The 19,526-nt window shown below is 37.3% G+C and overlaps 1 protein-coding gene and 1 long non-coding RNA gene across 8 annotated transcripts in view; one reads left to right on the forward strand and one right to left on the reverse strand.

Moving 5' to 3' along the window:
* ZNF644 (zinc finger protein 644) overlaps window positions 1-19,526 on the forward strand; it is a 153,207-nt gene that overhangs the window by 122,607 nt on the left and 11,074 nt on the right. The window contains exons 8-10 of one of the 5 annotated variants that reach the window (XR_005361263.1): window positions 6,684-6,781; window positions 7,234-7,282; window positions 7,379-8,058. The exons of 3 other annotated variants lie outside the window; for them this stretch is intronic. The gene's annotated coding sequence lies outside the window, so the exon portion shown is untranslated. Of the gene's footprint in view, window positions 1-6,683; window positions 6,782-7,233; window positions 7,283-7,378; window positions 8,059-19,526 lie in introns of those variants that run through there. One more of the 5 variants, XR_005361264.1, reaches the window with a different exon arrangement.
* Window positions 1-19,526, reverse strand: part of LOC111096402 — a 69,679-nt gene that overhangs the window by 38,971 nt on the left and 11,182 nt on the right. The window lies entirely within an intron of this gene.

A 19,526-nucleotide genomic window follows, 5' to 3' on the forward strand; every position in this document is an offset into this window, starting at 1 on the left:
TCGCAGGGAGCCTGCTTCTCCTTTTGCCTATGTCTCTTCCTCTCTCTCTCTCTGTCTCTCATGAATAAATAAATAAAATCTTTTAAAATATATATATATATATATATATAACTTAATCTAAAAACCCAAGGTTTTACTGTGATGTATCCAATTGTACCTGTGTTGGATGTTACCACTTCTTACTGCTGGAAAGGGCCTTTTATGTTTGTTCAGTGTAAACACTAATCCTTATAGCAAATCCTTCAGGTTAATAATGCCAAGTGTACACGAGGACAAAATTATATTTATACCATGTAATACTCCAGAGGGATTATGTATTGAGCAGGAGTTATAGAGAAAATGAGAGATTTGACAAGGCTGAAAAGACCAGAGTCTAATTTCTGAAAGTGGAGGTCAGAAAGTAGAACTAACTAGCACTAGAGAGTATTAGGAAGGAGATTTCAGTTTAGAGCAGTTTCAGACTCAACTCAGTGTGGTATGCTTAAAGAGCCAATCAGGAGAAAAACAAAACAAAAATCTTTGCTTCTTTATATGGACTTAGGGAGGTGTTCCAGGAAAAAAAAAAATTGTTAAAAGTCATACAGGATGGAGGAGGACTTCTGATTCAAGAGTACTTCTGTTTCTCTGTTTCTGCCACCAATTTTTGGACAACTACTTTCTCTGTTACTACACTGTCAAAAATTCCCAAATGACAAGTACAACTTCAGTTGACTTTATTTTTTTACTGAATAAGTGTAACTTTTTTCCCCTGAGTGTAAGAAAGAAGAAAATTATGCAGATAGAAGACCTTTTACCATGGTTTTAAAAGAAAATGGGCAATATTTCTTATTGTGGTCAGTTGATGATGGTGAAATGAGGAAGAGGAGGTGGGCAAGGACGAGAATGATGATGATAAAGACATTTTGAAGTTTAATGGCAGGTAGGGGAAGGAAGTTGGTGGGAGTAGTGGAAAGACTACTAAGCCAAGTATTGTAACGTGATTTTTAGGTCTGGGTTGTTCCCTACTTCTTTAGCCAAACATATGACTCTGAATTCATACTGATTTTAGTTTCTTTATCAGAAGGAAAGAAGTAAACTATATGATCTCTTGTCCTAATGCCTCCAAATCTGTCATTAAAATAGCAAATATCTATGCTAACACTAATAAAATAGCCAGAACAGTATCAAGCATATGAAAAACAGTATATAGAATAAGGTGTCGTTTTATAATTAAATTTATGCTTAATTAGAATTGGTTTATGTAACACATTTTTTCCAGAACCTCTGTACCTCAGAAAGGGTTGCAAAGAAAAGGCAGAATGCATAGCACATCATATTGCCACATAAAGGCTAACAATTAGACATAAACCCAGACAAAATCACAAGGAGAGCCATAAATAAAAGAGAGTCTTAATGTGATTTAAATACCGTGACTGAGTTGCATTCAGTGTCAGCCTGGTCACCAAGTCCAATGCGACATCATCCTCTATAGAGATGTATTCTAGCAAAAGACTTCTGCATCCGCCATCTGGCCCCTGACTCAGGGAGCACATCTCACTGAATGACACATAACCCAGTGGGATGCACCGAATTTGCTTAAACATGAGCACATCCTCTTCTCATAACAAAGGCTGAATATGACCCTAATTTTATATTCTATAAACTGTGTTGTGGAAATTATTAAAACAAGTCTTCTGGGGAGGCCTGTAAACATTTACTGGTCTTGTTTTCTTTGTCACAGTCACAATTTCAAGAAATACTGTAAATTCCAGTTAAATTGAGAAGTGAATTAGATGGGCTTTAATGTAAAACTCCATTCTTTCTGTGGTAAAATATAGATGTAAAAAAGAACTAAACTGTGACTAGACAGTCTGACCTTACTAACACAAGAGTGTGAGCATAGTTCCAAAAATTAGAGTTTCTTTTCTCTGTCACAACCTTCAGGGAAGTATGTCAATGAGCTGTACTCAAGAGGAATTTCTCTGAGGTTCTGATTTTTTAGTTTTTACCTTAAACTGATTTCAGGCATGTTCCAGCATAAAGGCAACCATATCCAGTATATCTTGTCTCTAAGAGTCTGCTGGGCTTCTCTTACTCTATTTAGAATTATTTTACACTTTAGAAGGAAGAGTATAATTTATCTAAATGGAAAGTATTTTTCCTTTTAGTACATCTTTGGCATGCCTAAGAGTGTTAAATATTTTATTGGCTTTTGGGAGGGAAGGATACTGTTTTATATAGTCTTTTCTCTATTTTTGAAAAGCACCCCAAACCTACAGATCCCAAGTTAATACTGGAGACTTTTTTATGGTTTGTTGTACTCTTTCTGATAAAGATAAATGCTAAGAAAGAGACAGTTTGTGGAAATAGAGAAAAAATTTAAAATAACCATTTTTCTTTACCAGGTTGTATAAAACTATAATGCTTTGTTGAAATAATATGAGAGGGCAGCCTGGGTGGCTCAGCGGTTTAGCGCCGCCTTCAGCCCAGGGTGTGATCCTGGAGACCCCGGATCGAGTCCCATGTCAGGCTCCTTGCAGGGAGCCTGCTTCTCCCTCTACCTATGTCTCTGCCTCTCTCTCTGTGTCTTTGAAGAAAAAGTTGTGCAGAGTGTTGAATCACTTTGTTGTACACCTGAAACTAATATTACTCTATATGTGAATTAACTGGAATTTTTTTGAAGATTTTAATTATTAGAGAGAGAGTGAAAGCACAAATGGGAAGAGGGGCAGACAGAGAAGGAGAAGCAGCCTCCGACTTGGGGCTCAATCCCAGGACCCTGAGATCATGACCCAAGCCAAAGCAGACACTTAACTAACTGAACCACCCAGGCACCCCAATTAACTAGGATTTAAATAAAAACTTTTTTAAAAGTTCAAAATGAGGGGATCCCTGGGTGGCTCAGCGGTTTAGCACCTGCCTTTGACCCAGGGCGCGATCCTCGGGTCCCGGGATCGAGTCCCGCATCGGGTTCCCGGCGTGGAGCCTGCTTCTCCCTCCTCCTGTGTCTCTGCCTCTCTCTCTCTCTCTCTCTCTCTCTCTCTCTCTATCATGAATAAATAAATAAATAAATCTTTAAAAAAAAAGTTCAAAATGATATGAAGAAATATTAATAAATACCAATGGTAATTTCATGTAAGCTGTTAATTAGAAAGTAAAGGGGTGCCTGGGTGGTGCAGTTGGTTAATTAAACAGCCAATGCTTGGTTTCAGCTCAAGTCATGATCTCAGGGTTATGGGATCAAGCCCACATCAGACTCCCATGTTCATCGTGGAATCTGCTTAGGATTCTCTCTCACTCCCCCTTGCTCCCTAAAACACACACACACACACACACACACACACATATATATATTTTTTTTAAGTAGAGAAAAAATGGAGCATGTGAATAATAAGGTAAGAAATAATATGAAATTCTGGGGAAAGCCTAGTTATGCTGGACTTCTCTAGAGCTACAGCATTATGAAGCCAAATGATAGTGAATGAAGCCTGCAAGAGAGCATCATAATGCTGAGATTGTCAGATGCCAGTCACATGGACTTGCTAACCAGGAAAACCACTGAAATTAGTATGGGGGAAGAAATCTTAATTTATAAACTCATTTAAAAATAAAAGCAGTGGACTTGGATAATAGCAGTTTTCATTTTTTAAGAATAGGGCCTATTCAGCCGGTCTAATACCAGGCTTCTGTCTTGAATGTACACTCCACCTGAATATTAAGGGCCATTATATGAAAGATGTGGACCAGCTGTTCTCTTTCTCCCCTGAGTTCCAAACAATAAAAAATAGGCATAAGCTTTAGTGTGAGGATTTGGGCAAAGAATGAGAAAGAATATTGTGAATTTAAGTACATTACTTGAGTGAATTTTATTCTATGGAAGCCTTTTAAAAAGTCATTACAATCACTCGAAACCCTTGTAGTTTGTCTGTGACATAAATAGGTACCCCTGCAATAAGAGTTGTGAATAATTACGTAAGAATTAGAATGTTTTTGAGTTGGGGAGTAATTAGCCCAAACACCAAATAATGCAAGAGAGAAGCATGGAAATACATAACCACATAAGAATTAGAATGTTTTTGAGTTGGGGAGTAATTAGCCCAAACACCATATAATGCAAGAGAGAAGCATGGAAATACATAACCACAAAAATGAGAGAGACATGTATAGATCAACATAATGACAGCATCTAGCTAATTAAACTCTTTGGAATGTTCTCCTTTTGGAAAGCAAGAAATCTTCATTTTTAGAATTGTGAGTTGACATAGTTTTGAATTGAGTTGGATTCTCATTGGCATCTATGATCTATGTATACAGTTTCTGGAACAGCCTTTCCTGTAGAAAATTTTCAAACAAACATTTGGCATCAGTGGAGTATTTTTTATCACACTGTCAGTGTTTTTCATAGTACAGCCTTTGACTTCCAGAAGGTTCAAGCTGTCTTAGAAGCTCTGAGAACCCTAGGGTATTAGATGAATGCCAGATATATTACACTGAGGGCTTGGATCCTGGGGAACTAGAATTCTGAGAACTAGGATGCCTGATTGAGATTGAACTGTCTGTTTATGCTGGCATAGACACAGGAAGATGCTGATAGCATTTTAGACTGGAATTATTTTACTTCATTCAAACAACCCTTTAAGAGCCACCTTCTTTTGTACCTGTAAAATCATATATTCACCAGAAGGATAATATGTTCAAGATTTAGTTCTGTGCAATGGTGTGCTAGTAAGTGTTTTAATATCTGGGTTTCCAGCCAAGGAGTGTATGTTTTGGGAGGTGGAGTAGAAATAGGGAGTGGTAAGCAGGTGTCTGATTTGTAGCATTTGCCAATTTCTGTGATGTAAATGCTTCCACCATGGGCAGTTGCAAGCTACCAAAATGACATCACTGAACCACAGTTGGGAAGAGGTGTACAATTGCTTCTGACACATGAGTGGTCCTATGTCAGGTTTACATAAAACAACAAAATCCAGAAACCTCACTCTGTGTCATTCAGTGACAGCTACCACCTAATGATTATGAAATAGAACTTCTCACTCCCACCTGTGGCAGATGCTCTAAAGTGTGCCTAACAAACACATGGATGGAGAAAGGCTTTCTTTCTTTCTCCATCTGAGAGCTGTGATTTTTAAATCCTACTAAAAACTTTTATTATTTAACAGAAGATTCCCCCATGATACTGATCTTTGTACTAATGTCACCCAGTCCTTTATATGTTCTAATTGCTATAAACAGCAAATAAAATGTTTATAGGTCAACAGAACTGGTTCTTGGAAATAGTAAGTACAACTTTCAGAATGGAAAAATTATTTGGAGGCATGTTTTCAGTATTTTTAGTGGATTTTAGTGTTTTTGGTGTTAAAAAGACTGATAATACACTGAGAAACAGTATTTACCCTTAGTAAAAGCTTGCCTGGAAACACATTTCATAGCTCAAGAATTTCTCTATTTGCTTATTTTTAGAAACAGTAGAACTATTATATTAACATGTCAGTTTATGGCCACCACCTCCTTTCTTCATTCCCAGACCTGCACATATTTTGTAACCTCAGGATACATTTATCTTGTATCTTTAGTCTCTGTAAAAGACTGTGTAAAACAAAATGGCATTAACTTCCCCAGTGCCAGAGTTCCCAGATACCTCAGGTTCCTGACCATAAAATAAATCTTGGGTACAGGCTGGAAAATCTAGTTGCTTTAACATTTACTCAGTTTCTGCTCTTTGTATTTAAAAGACAAAAACCATTTTGCAAAAACCTTCCTGGACCTTCAGAGAGAAAGCAAATGGATTCTTAGGGACACATCCATTCTGATCATGGTATGGTTAATAAGTTCATTCTAAACTACGGATAATGTTCAGAATAACACTTATATTGCTATTTACAATGAACTTTCTCATGGATGTCCTTCCTATTACACAGAACTGATTAACATTGGTAACGTGAAGTGTCACTGTCCGGCCTCAGAGCCCCTGCCAGTAATTAATACGCATTTATTCAATAAGTGGGTGATAGGTGCTTTCTGTGGTGAACCATTATGGAGTGTGTCCAAATGAATTAAGACCAGTCCATTAGTATTTGACTTAAGCTGGCCAGGGGTTAGAAATGCTTACACATTTTTATACTATATGAAATTCTTATTTAAACTCAAATAGGTCATTACCATGGTCCTAATAAAATTTTTACTGTTAGATTGGTTTGTTTGTTTCTCTTTTTAGCTAATGGTTTAATGTAAATAATAATCATAGTTGATGAATACATCAATAAGTCAATGAATTTCATTTACCACACATCTAAGGTCATTCTCAAGATTTACTTCTTCACTGAATTTTCCCTGACAGTAATACTTAATGACAGTGTGACCCTAATCTTAATTACTGTGAGTTAGCACAGCTATTCTGCATTGCTGTTGGCTAATGAATCAGATTCATTGGCTGGTTCTGACAAGGCTGACATAACATGTCACTGACAAAGTGACAGAGTAGAAGAAGACAGGAAGAAGGAAGAAGCATGCAGAGGAAAGCAAACTTGAATCAATATACTAAGACACACTAACATCACAACCTGTGCTCAAAGAAGAAATGAAAAAACAGAGGTCCTCCTGGTCATTTGCCTTAACATCACATTTTTATTCTCCTCTGATATTAAAAAAATTAGTAGCAGAATGACATCTCTGAAACTCATTTTTAAATTGTATTTTGGGAGAGAATGAAGTAAGTTGCATGGAGTGAAGAAGAGATGATGGAGCTCTTAATAAAAATTAAATACTGAGTTGGGATGGACCAGGAGGAAAGCATCAGAAGGTGAGTAGAAATACAGAAGTAGAGTATTTCCACCAAGTAGCAATCCATTTATCTAAGAAGAAAACACCACCTCTTATTAAAATATAATTAGATAGAATGATGTGAAATTGCTGATATTCACCCATTTTTGACCTACAAAAATGGTCATGGAGTGATTTAACTGAATAGAACTATAAACTATTGGAACCAAGCTAAATTCATAAAATACATAACACACTAAACCATCCCATGGGAACTAGAGGAACAATAATCTAGAAATCTTTTTAATGCAATAATAAACTACTTAGCCTCAAATATCTATGGACTTTAATCCAAAATACTCTCCATATGCTTGAAGATCATTTGAGAAAACTGTATGTTTGCAAGGTTTTTTTGGAAAGGGAGTAAACTAGTTAAGCAGTCATTTTCTATTAGCTCCAAAGGAATGTAATACCAGTGTTTTTTATTTTAAGAATCTGGAGCATGCTAACTATAGAAAAGATCAAGAACAGTCACATGCTGGTGAGTATTAGCTAGTCTTTCTGCACTGATGGTTCAAAACCTCTTCAGCTGTAGTCTCTCACCCACAGTATAACTGACCTGTGTTGCTATTCACAGGTCCTCCACCGCCCTATAGCAGGAGAGTCAATGGGTATCTGCAAGCAAGCATTTGGGCCTGGCTGTGCCTGCCCTGGCCCACCTCCTGAGCATAAGTGGGATGTGGACTCTGAGGAGAATTACCAGCATGTTATTCCTGCCACTTCTCATCCATGGTTTCTGGGTTGAGACCAGCTTGCTGTGTTTGCTAACAGATCTTAAAATATATATAACATGGAATATCATCTAACCTTAAAAAGGAGATCCTGCCTGCAACAACATGGATGAACCTGGAAGATACTGTGCCAAGTGAAATAAGCCAGACAAAGAAAAATACCGCATGGTCTTATTACATGCAGAACCTAAAAAAGGTTGGATACATAGATGTAGAAAGTAGAATGATGGTTACAAGTGGGGAAAATGGGGAGAGGGTGGTCAAAGGGTACAAAATTGGAGTCCTATAGGACAAATAAGTCTGGAAAGCTAATGTACAACATGATGACCTTAGCTAGTAATACTGTATTGAATACTGGAAATTTGCTCAGAAAATAGATTTCAGGCGCTCTGACCACAGAGATAACAATATGAGGAGATGGTTACGTTAATTCACTTGACTACTAATCATGTCACTGTATATCAAAACACCAAGTTGTACACTTTAAATATATACAGTTTTTATTAAATAAATGACAAAACCATAACATTGGTTTTAGACTTGAAACTGATTTCAGCAGGACTCAGTAGGAGAATATTTGGCCCTCCTGGTTAACTAGGACTGCTCAATGGCGAATCTGCTGAAAACTCATTCACTAAGATGTCTGGTGGTTAATACCTGCTGTTGGCTTGGACTTTAGCTGGGCTGTTGTCTTAAACATCATCATGTAGCCTCTCCGTATGTTTTGGGCATTCTTCCAAAATGATGGTTGTCACCATTTATCACTCATTCCAAGAATAAGTGTCTCAACAAAGCTGGGTGGAAACCTTTTCTTACTCTGCAGCTTAGTAGTAGCCTGAAAATAATAGCCCACATTATAGGTACCTCAGGCAGCAGAGTGGACTCCATTCACATAGAATTATCATTTGAACTATCTGGTGGCTTTATAGATAAACAAGCTTTACCTATATAACCTGACTCAGAACTCATCCAGTGCTACAACTGCCACACAGATGGTGTTTGTTGAAGTATTTACAGGTAGATATTTTATTTGCTGCTGCAAGGGGTGATAACAGCTGGAGCAAACAATACTTTGATGAAAAAGCTTGGGAGAAAAGACTGGGGAATGCAGTGGCGATACAGGCTTTGGAAAACTCTTGATATGGAAATCTAGAAGACCACACACATGCATAGGGCTGTATGCATGCTCAGGAAGACCCAAAAAGACCCTAAGCTATCACCTCCAGCAGAACTTGAGGCTCTGCACAAGCAGAAAATGAAAGCTAATGTAAAGCTATAAACTGCCTGATTGTGTGCCATAGGTATGCCTCAACACACAAAACCCCTTGGGAAAAGCCAGTATTCTGTAGGTTCCAGGCATTTTAGCTAATGCATTTTAGCCAGTATTCTGTAGGTTCCAGGCATTTAGCTAATTCCAGGCAGGTCAGCTAATAATTGCATCTCTCTATGCAATTATTAGCTGACCAGTAAGCTAACCAAGCAGAAACTGCAGTGGCCTCACATAGAAAAGGATATATAGTTTTACAGGATTAGTTCAGAAGAGTCACTAAGCAGACCCTAAGGAGAGAAACCAATTTCCAGACTTGACACATTATAATAGTCAATATTTGACTAGTAATATTTTGACTAGTAATATTACTAGTCATTTACTAGTAATTGACTAGTAATATTTTCTATTTTCTATTGACTATAATATTTTCTATTGACTAGTTTTCTAAAAACAAAAATGAGCCATGCTATGACTCCTCAAAAAAAAAAAAATTCTTTTAACCAATAGAAAGTGTCCAGGAAAAGCCCATTTATTGGACTTTGTAGACAAAAACCTCAAATCAACTATTTTAAATATGTTGAAAGGAAATATTTAGAGGACTAAAGTATCAGAATGATGCCTCACAAATAGAGACACAAAAATAAGTAAACAAATAGAAATTTGAAGTTGGAGAGTACAACAAATTAATACACTTGAATAACTCAACAGATTTGAGCTAGAAGAATCAGATTCAATAGAAATCAGTAATAGAAGGAAAATTGAGAAATTTACAAGTACGTAGAAATAAACACCTTTCTAAATAACCAATGGGTCAAACAAAATTGTAAAGGAAATACAATACTTTGAGATACACAGAAATGAAATCACACTAAAAAAAACTTACAGAATGCAACAAAATCAGTAAGTTGTAAGAAGAAAATATAGAGGGGCACCTAGCTGGCTTGGTTGGTAGGGTGTGTGTGTGTGTGTGTGTGTATACACACACCAAACAGGCATAAGGAGGAGAAAAAATGAAGATAATAGGATAGGTGATAAAAATACAATATAGGAAATGAACATAAACAAAAGTTAGATCTTTGGGACACCTGGGTAACTCAGTGGTTGAACATCTACCTTTGGCTCAGGTCATGATCCCGGAGTCCTGGGATCAAGCCCTGCATTGGACTCCCCATGGGTAGCCTGCTTCTCCTCTGCCTATGTCTCTGCCTCTCTCTCTCTCTCTCTCATGAATAAATAAAATCTTTAAAAAAAAATCTTTGATAAAAGCAAACTGACAAAACTCTAGATCAAGAAATGAAAGAGGATATTACTACTGACTACAGAAATAAAGGATTATGGGGGAATAACTATGGGCAATTATATGCCAACAAATTAGATAACTAGATGAAATAGATAAATTTCTAGAAACACAAACAACCAAAACTGAGTCAAAAGAAAGAGAACGCTTGAATAGACCTACAAAAGAAAAGAGATTGAGTTAGTTTATTTTATTTATTTATTTATTTATTTATTTTTGAGATTGAGTTAGTTTAAAACAACAAAACCTTCTGATACAGAAAAGCCCAGGACTAGACAGCTTCACTGGTGAATTCTTCCAAATATTTAAAGAACTAGCATCAAGCCTCTAAATTTTCCAAAAACTAGAACAGGGAACATGTCAAACTCATTCCATAGCCCATAATACCCTGAAACCAAGACCCAAGAACATAAGAAAACTCTTACAGGGACCCCTGGGTGGCTCAGCGGTTTGGCGCCTGCCTTTGCCCCAGGGCATGATCCTGGAGTCCCCAGATCGACTTCCGCATCAGCTCCCTGCGTGGAGCCTGCTTCTCCTTTTGCATGTGTCTCTGCCTCTCTCCTCTGTGTGTCTCATGAATAAATAAATGAACTCTAAAAAAAAAAAAAAAAGGAAAAAAGAAAAAAAAAATCCACATGCAGAAGAATGGAATTGGACATTTCACACCATATACAAAAATCAAAATGGTTTAAAGACTTAAGTGTAAGGCCTGAAACTATAAAACTATTGGAAGATAGCATAAGTAAAATACTTCTTGTCATTGATCTTGGTTACAAAATACGAAAAACACTGGTAACAAAAGCAAAGATAGGTAAGTGGGATTGCATCTAACTAAAATGCTGCAGAGCAACGGAAACTGAAAAAGTTTCCCACCCTGGAGTGGGAAAAAATATTTGCAAGCCAGGTACCTGATAACAGTTTAATAAGGGTTCAATGAGGAACTCCTACAACTCTATGGGGGGAAATTATTTTTAAATATTTTAAAAATTATTTTTTAAAAATGGAGGGGGGGATTCCTGGGTGGCTCAGCAGTTTAGCACCTGCCCTCGGCTCAGGGCATGATCCTGGAGTCCCGGGATCGAATCCCACATCAGGCTCCTTGCATAGAGCCTGCTTCTCCCTCTGCTTCTCTGTGTGTGTGTGTTTCTCATGAATAAATAAATATTTTTAAAAAAATGGGAAAGGGCCTAAATAGGCATGTCTCAAAGGAAGACACATGAACATATAAATGGCCCAAAGGTACATGAAAAGATGCTCAATATCCCTAATCAGCAGAAATGCAAATCAAACCCACACTGAGAATGGCTGTTATCAAAAAGACAGATAACAAATGTTGGTGAGGATGTGGAGAAAATGGAATCCTTGTATACTATTGGTGGGAATGTAAATTGGTACAACCATTATGGAAAACGGTATGGAGATTCCTTTAAAAATGAAAAATACATCTACCGTATGATTCAGCAACTCATCTTTTGGTTATATATCCAAAGAAAATGAAATCAGTATCACAAAGATACCTGCAATTCACTGCAACATTATTCAGTTGCCATGATATGGAAACATAGGAGTTTCTCAACAGATAAATGGTTTAAAAAAATGTGACACACACACACACACACACGAATATTATTCAACCTTAAAATGAAAAGAGGAAATCCTGCCATTTACAACAACATAGATGAACCTGGAGGATGTTATGCCACGTGAAATAAGCAGACACAGAAAGACATACAGCATGATATCACTCTTCTATGTGAAATCTAAACTATTGAACTAGAAGCAGAGAATAAAATCATGGTTGCCAGAGGGTAGAATAGTGGGGGGAGGGGAGAGAAATGGGGAGATGTCAGTACAAGTTTCAGTTATATAAGATGAATGAGTTCTAAAGTTCTAATGAATAGCTTGGTGACTACAGTCAACAATACTGTATTGTATACTTGAAATTTGCTAATAGAGTAAATCTTAGATGTTCTCACCACACGTGTGTGCACACACACACACAAATGGCAACTGGATAGGATGATGAATATGCTTAATAGTTTGATTGTGATAACAGTGTATCCACATCAAAACATCAAGTTGTACACTTTGAACATACACAATATTTATGTGATGATTATACCTCAGTAAAGCTGAAAAAAATACATCCTTTTGAATGATAAAACATTCAACAAACAAGGAATATAAGAAAACTTCCTCAGTCTGATAAAAGATGTCTATGAAAAATCCATACCTAACATCATACTTAATAGTAAAAGACTGAAAATTTTGGGGACACCCGGGGGGCTCAGCAGTTTAGTGCCTGCCTTCAGCCCAGTGCGTGATCCTGGAGTCCCGGGATCAAGTCCCACATTGGGCTCGCTGCATGGAGCCTGCTTCTCCCTCTGCCTGTGTCCCTCTCTCTCTCTCTCTCTGTGTGTCTCTCATGAATAAATAAAATCTTAAAAAAAAAAAAAAGTCAAAATTTTGCCCTTAAGATCAGAAACAAGACAAGGATGTTTACTTGCTCTCAAAACTTCAACATTATACTAGAGGTTTTAGCCAGAGTAATTAGTGGGTGGGGGGAGGCACTCATATTGGGGGAAAAAGAAGTAAAATGATTTCTATTTGCAGATGGCATGATCTTACACATTTGGAAAACCTTGCACCCTTGACATGCATGCCAAGACCAGAGGGAAAAGAATAGTCTTTTCAACAAATAGTTGTGGGACAATTGGATATTATCATGCAAAAGAATGAATTTGAACAACTGCCTCACACAATATACAAAAAGTAACTCAAAATGGATCAGCAACCAAAACAAGAAATCTTAGAAAAAAAGCACAGGTATTTATCTTCATGACATTGGATTAGGCAATTGTTTCTTAGACATAAAACATAAGCAACAAAAGAAAAAAAAACAGATAAATTGGACTTCAATGAATTAAAAGCTTTTGCATCAAAGGACACTACCAAGAAAGTGAAAAGACAACCTACAGAGTGGGAGAAAATATTTGCAAATCATTTATCTCATAAGGATCTAGTATCTAGACTATATGAAGATTGCTTACACTTCAATAACAACCCAATGGGTAGAAATAGACAAAGAATTTGAATGGACATTTCTCCAAAGAATATTTAAAAACGATCAATAAGTATATAAAAAGATGCTCAACATCAGTCATTAGGGAAATGCAAACCCAAATAACAGTGAGATACCACTTTACGCTCACTAAAATTTATCATTTATCAACCATAAAATGTGTTAATAAGGATGTGGAGAAATTGGAATCTTTATATATAGCTGGTGGGATTGTAAAATGGTATGGCCACTTTAGAAAACAGTTTGGCAGTTCCTCAAAAATGAATTGAAAACCTGTTCACACAAAAATTTACACAATAATTTTCATAGTACCACTTTCCATAATAGCCAAAAAGTAGAAGCAACCCCAATATCTACCAATTGATGAATGGATAAACAAAATGTGGTATATCTGTACAACAAAAGAATACCCATAAGAACAAAGGGAATACTAATACATGCTAAAACGTGGATGTATCTTGAAAACATTATGCTAATAAATGAAGCCAGACATAAAAGGCCAAATATTGTAGGATTCCATGTATGAAATTTCCAAAATAGGCAAATCCATAGAGACGGAAAGTAGATTGGTGGCTCAAGGAACTGAGGGGGTATGCAGAAGGAAGATTTCCAAACTACACATACTACACATCCATCAGAATGGCTAAAATTAAAGACTGGCAATAAATGTTGGCCAAGATATGGAGCAACCAAAACACTCAATACGTTGTCTGTGAGAATATAAAATGATACAACCACTTTGGAAAACAATCTGGCAGTTTCTTATAAAATTAAATGCGTGCTTACCCTGACCCATGACGTATTTATCATAACCATCACATCCCCAGGTACTTATTCAAGAGAAATAAAAACATGTCCACACAAAAGCTTGTACATAAGTATGTATAGCAGTTTTATGCATTATAAACCAAAGCTGGAAATAACACATCTATTAACAGTACTGAATAAACTGGGTTTTATCCAAACACTGGAATACTACTCAGCAATAAAAAAGAATGAACTACTGATACATGCATCAACAAAAGTAAACTTCAAAAACAAGCTGAGTGAAAGAAGCCAGATATAAAAAAGAAAAGGTATTATTCCAATTTATATGAAACCATAGAAAAGATAAATCTAATGTATAGTGACAGAAGGCAGATTGGGGGTTGCCTGGGGTAGAGGAAGGGACACTTTGACTTCAAAGGGACACAAGGGAACTTCTTCTGGATGATGAAATTTCTGTATCTTGATTGTGGTAGTGGGTTACATAAATTGGTCAAAATATATAGAAATGCACACTTAAATGGATTTATTTCATTGCATATAAATTATCTCTCAAAAAAAGGGAAGAAATTCACCCAGAATCTAAACCTTCCTTAATTGTTTCTATCCTGATCAAAATTACCATCATTTTTCACCTTGTTTATCACAACAGAGTTCTCACTTTTCTCTATTCTTGCCCCCTTTCAGCCTATTCTCAACATAGCATTCAGGTGGTGCTATGAAAACACGAGCATTTAACACCATTTTTTCTGTTTAAAATCCTCCAATGGCTTACAATCTTACTTTAAGCAAATGTCAAGGGAAACTAATTTACAATAACCCTTTATGTGATTTGTGGGGATGATGTTGGATCATCCCCAATATCTGCCTCCTTTTCCACTCCAGACATTCTGGCCACTTTGTGAATACCCCAGGCACATTTCTATCTCAGACCTATATGCTGCTGTTCCTTTTGCTTTGGATGCTTCTCCCCAGCATTCCTACATGGCTCTCTTTCTCACCTCCTTCAAGTCTTTACTCAAATGTGACCTTTTCTGGATGGTGTTCCTTGACTATCTTACTTAAAATTCCAAGCCCTTGTCTCTGGGTTTAAAGACATTTTGGCAATTTGGTGATTTGTGGAGATACTTTACAAAGTAAAGAGTAAATAATGTGAAAATAATTGCTTGATTTTTTTTTTCCTTCATGAAGGAATAGTTCAGTAGGTTTGCTCAGCATCTGTATGGGGCTCAAGTTCGTGCTAACTCAATTTGTTGACCTATAAATGCAGGGATGCCTCTAACTCCCTCTTCAGAGCCTTGAACAGTTCTACCACCTTGAAAAGCTCCAAGGTAAAAACAGGTATTTAACAGTGAAGTGGGAATATTGTTGAAAGCTGTTAAAGCTATGAACAGCATGGCCCAATGATAAGAGACCAAGGACTCTCGTGCCTCATAGAGTTGGACGGTTACTTGGAAACAGAAATGGCATAAGTTGATCAGGGACTGCTTTTTGTAAGTGAAGATGTTTCCAACATATACATAACTAAAAAGAACTGTTTGCAACAGAGTCCCTCTCCTTCCTGTCCTTCTGCCCCTCACTCCCCCAAATTTTGGTCAACAACCCATGCTTTTTTTTAATTGTATATTATCAAGATTTTTTAAAAAGTAATCTCTACACCCAACATGGGGCTTGAACCCACAACCCTAAGATCAAGAATTGCACACTCTACTGATTGAGCCAGCCAGGTGCCACATCAGCCCATGCTTTTAAAAAACAAAACAAAATTTCAAAGACTGAATGTGTCTCAGAAAACCTGTATGTTGGAAATATTAGAGAAATCCTTTGTGTTTTATTGTGACAAATAGAGAAAGTGTGAAGGCTAGACTTTCCGTGGAGACTAAGGTTAGGCTTAAGGCCAGCTGAGAAAAAATTTATGCTGTTAAGAGCATATTTAATATGAATGATTTCTAAAGTGTTTACAATTTCTCAGTTTTCTCCCCCTGAATTGCATAAAGTGCTGACTGGTGTTCTCAAGGATAGAAGTTATTCTCAGAAGACAGTATCTCCTTTTTGGGGGGAAAAAGGGCCCAGGATTGCTACAGCAAGAGTTCTGGTTTTGGAGTGAGTTATAGAGTGGAGGTGGTGGGGCTTTCACATAAAGTAACCTGAAAAGGGGAGAGAAGTGGCATGAGAAGAAAGGGGAAGGCAAGGATTCTTGGACCAGGGTAAAAAATGACTTGCTTGGCGTTATGTATATATGTGCCAGGATTAAAATACATGTGGATATATTAAATTTAAAGTGTTTTCTTTCCTAACAACTTGACCTTCCATGTTGCTACTGGACTTTTTACCACTGGTGGGCCTGGAGGTAAGAAGTGATAGGAACTAAAAGAGCCTTGATCATTCCAGCTGGGAAAAAACACAGAGCCCAAAACAGGCCCTGGAGGTCAGGCAAGTGAGGAGAGAGCAACAACTGAGAGCTTCAGGAGTCTGAGGGGAGGGGAAAGAGAGGAGGTCTGAATGTAGTAGACAAAGAGGGGTCTTAGAGAGTTTTCCTATCTGTTTGAGGTGTAAGTGCCCTTTGCTGCTCGCTCAAAAGAAAAAAAAAGGCTTTCCCTAATGATGCACATTCTTAAGGCATTTGAAATTGGATTGGACCACAGCACGGTGGCCTTAAGATAACATTTAGTGGCAAAATTGAGATTAGGAGTCAGTCTTCCTGCTTCCTTTGTTAGCTGCTAAAGAATTATCCCTTTAGATAATGTAAGAAGTTGGTCCAGCCCCTGCTTCCTGAGAGCTGCTGAGTTTAGGAGGTGAGCAGAGGGTTTATCTCGATTCCTTTATGACTCATGCCTGGGTGCCCTAAGGAGAAAGACTTATCTGTTGCCCTGGGCTCTCTTCCCAAGAGGCTCTGTGAAACATGGGGAACTGAACAGAAACACTTTGCTGCCCCAGGAGGCAGAGTGGGACACACCTGTCCCATGGAATACACAAACTGTAACTCACCATGAGCTCCTTTTACTATTCTTGCCCCCACTCTGGAATCAACTTTTCCTCCAAGGAACTGAATTACTGAAAAGACTATTTTTATCTATGGAATTACCTTGTGACCTTTTTTGAAAATCAAATGACCTTGTTATATACCTACCATTCCATTTGTAGACCCTCTATTCAGTTTAATTTGTCTATGCTTACGACAATACCATACTATCCTTTATTAGTGTAATAGGTCACAAAATCAGATAATTTAAGTCTTCTAGCATTGTTCTTTTTCAGGATTATTTTGGACACTTTACGTCCTTTGCATTTTCATATAACCTTTAGAATCAACAAATCAACTTATATTTTAAGTCTGCTGGCATTATGATTGGGATTATATTGAATCTATAGATCAATTTTGGGAGACTTGACCCTTAAGAGCATGGAGTCGACCAGTTCAGAAATGTGAAATGCCTCCTTATTTATTCAAGTCTTATTTAATTTGTTTTAGCAATGTTTAGTAGTTTTCAATGTAGACAAAGTTCTCACATACATTTTGTTAAATTTATTACTCAGGTATTGAATTTGAGGTTATTTGATGCTATTATAAATGGAATTTTTAAGTATTTCATTTTTTTAAAGATTTTATTTATTCATGAGAGACACAGAGTGAGAGAGAGAGAGAGAGGCAGAGACACAGGCAGAGGGAGAAGCAGGCTCCATGCAGGGAGCCCGACATGGGACTCCATCCCCAGAACCAAGAGTCGCATGCTCTGCGACTGAGCCAGCCAGGTATTCCTCAATGTCCACTGATTTAAATGTTAATTTTACTCCAAAATACCTTTACAGAAACACCAAGAATAATGTTGGACCAAATATCTGGATACTGTTTCCCAGCCAAGTTGACACATATAATCAACCATCATACTTGTTAACACAGTAATCAATTAAATTCATCTGCAAATAGGGATAACAAAGACGTTTATATTCCTTTCTTTCAAATCTTTATGCTTTTCTCCCCCTTGCTGTATTGCCCTGGTAGGAACTCCAGAACTATGTTATCAGAAGTGTGGGCATTGTTGCTTAGAAAATATCTTACTTAGAAAATATTCAACATAGTACCATTTTGTATGAAGTTAGCTTATTTCATCGACACTATACCAGAAAAACTCTTCTGTGTTCTGTTTACCCACAGACTATTTCACTTCTGACAATTCTGATTACCAAATATGTGGGGGGGGGGGGGGGGATTTTCTTTACACTAAGCAATTCTCTGATTCTTCAGATACCAGCTGGGTGTCCTATAACTTAATTCTGACACTATTTACTATCTGCCCCTACTTCAGATGTCAGTTGTTAAATACAAGGTTATCATCTGTACATCTGACTGACCAGCTATAACCTGAAACTTCCCTCAACCCTCTCCTTAGGTTTGATCATTCACTGGAATCATTCACAGAACTCAAGAAATTTACTAGATTACCAGTTTATTATAAAAGGATACAGCTCAGGATTAGTCAGATGGAAGAGATGCATAAGGAGAGGGTATGGGGGAAGAGCTTCCATGCTCTCTCTGGGTACACCGCCCTCTCAGTACCTCCATGTGTTCACCAACCTGATGAATTCTGTAGAGGTCTCCAATTCCCCTCCACACACACACACATACTCCCACTCTCCCTCCCAATTCCCCATACTTTGGAATTTTTACAGAGACTTCATTATGTAGGCATGATTAGATTGAATGCATTGGCCATTGATGAATGATTTAACCTCCAGACCCTCTTCCCTTCCTGGGCGTGGGGGGATGGGGATAGGTGTGGGAGAATGAAAGTTCCAACCCTCTCACCACATAGTTGTTTTTCTGGCAACTAGTCCTCATCCAGTGGTTGTCTAAGGACTTTCCCAAAATTGCCTCATTAACATAAACTCAGATGTGGTCAAAAGTAGCTGCTTATGAATAACAAAACACACTCATTTCACCTTTATGGTCTGGAGCTATTTGAAGAACTGGGAACAAAATTTAAACATGTAACAAGGGCAGCCCTGGTGGCTCAGCGGTTTGACGCCACCTTCGGCCCAGGGTGTGATCCTGGAGACCTGGGATCGAGTCCCATGTTGGGCTCCCTTCATGGAGCCTGCTTCTCCCTCTGCCGTGTCTCTGCCTCTGTCTCTGTGTCTCTCATGAATAAATAAAATCTTTAAATATATATATATATGTAACAAAAGTTGTCCTTATGCTCTTATCACTTAGGAAATTACAAATGTTGCATAAATCTGTGCCAAGAACCATAGGTGAAAACCAAAATATATTTCTTATATCACAATATCATAGTTGCTGTAATTAGTTTGCTGAAAATTTTTAGTATGAATGTGCATTAAATTTTATCAAATGCTTTTTCTGTATATATTGAGATGTTTAAATGTTTTTTCTCATTTATTTTGTTAATGTGCTGAATTACAGTGATTTTAAAGTGACAGACTAACTTTGAATTCTTGGGATAAACTACTTGGTGATGATATGCATCCTTTGTATATATTTCTGAATTTGTTAATATTTTGGTACTGAGTTTTGCATCTATGTTCATAAGGGGTATCTATTTTGCAATTTTATTTCTAATG

The sequence above is a fragment of the Canis lupus genome, chromosome 6, assembly GCF_011100685.1.
Source record: "Canis lupus familiaris isolate Mischka breed German Shepherd chromosome 6, alternate assembly UU_Cfam_GSD_1.0, whole genome shotgun sequence".
NCBI lineage: Eukaryota > Metazoa > Chordata > Mammalia > Carnivora > Canidae > Canis > Canis lupus.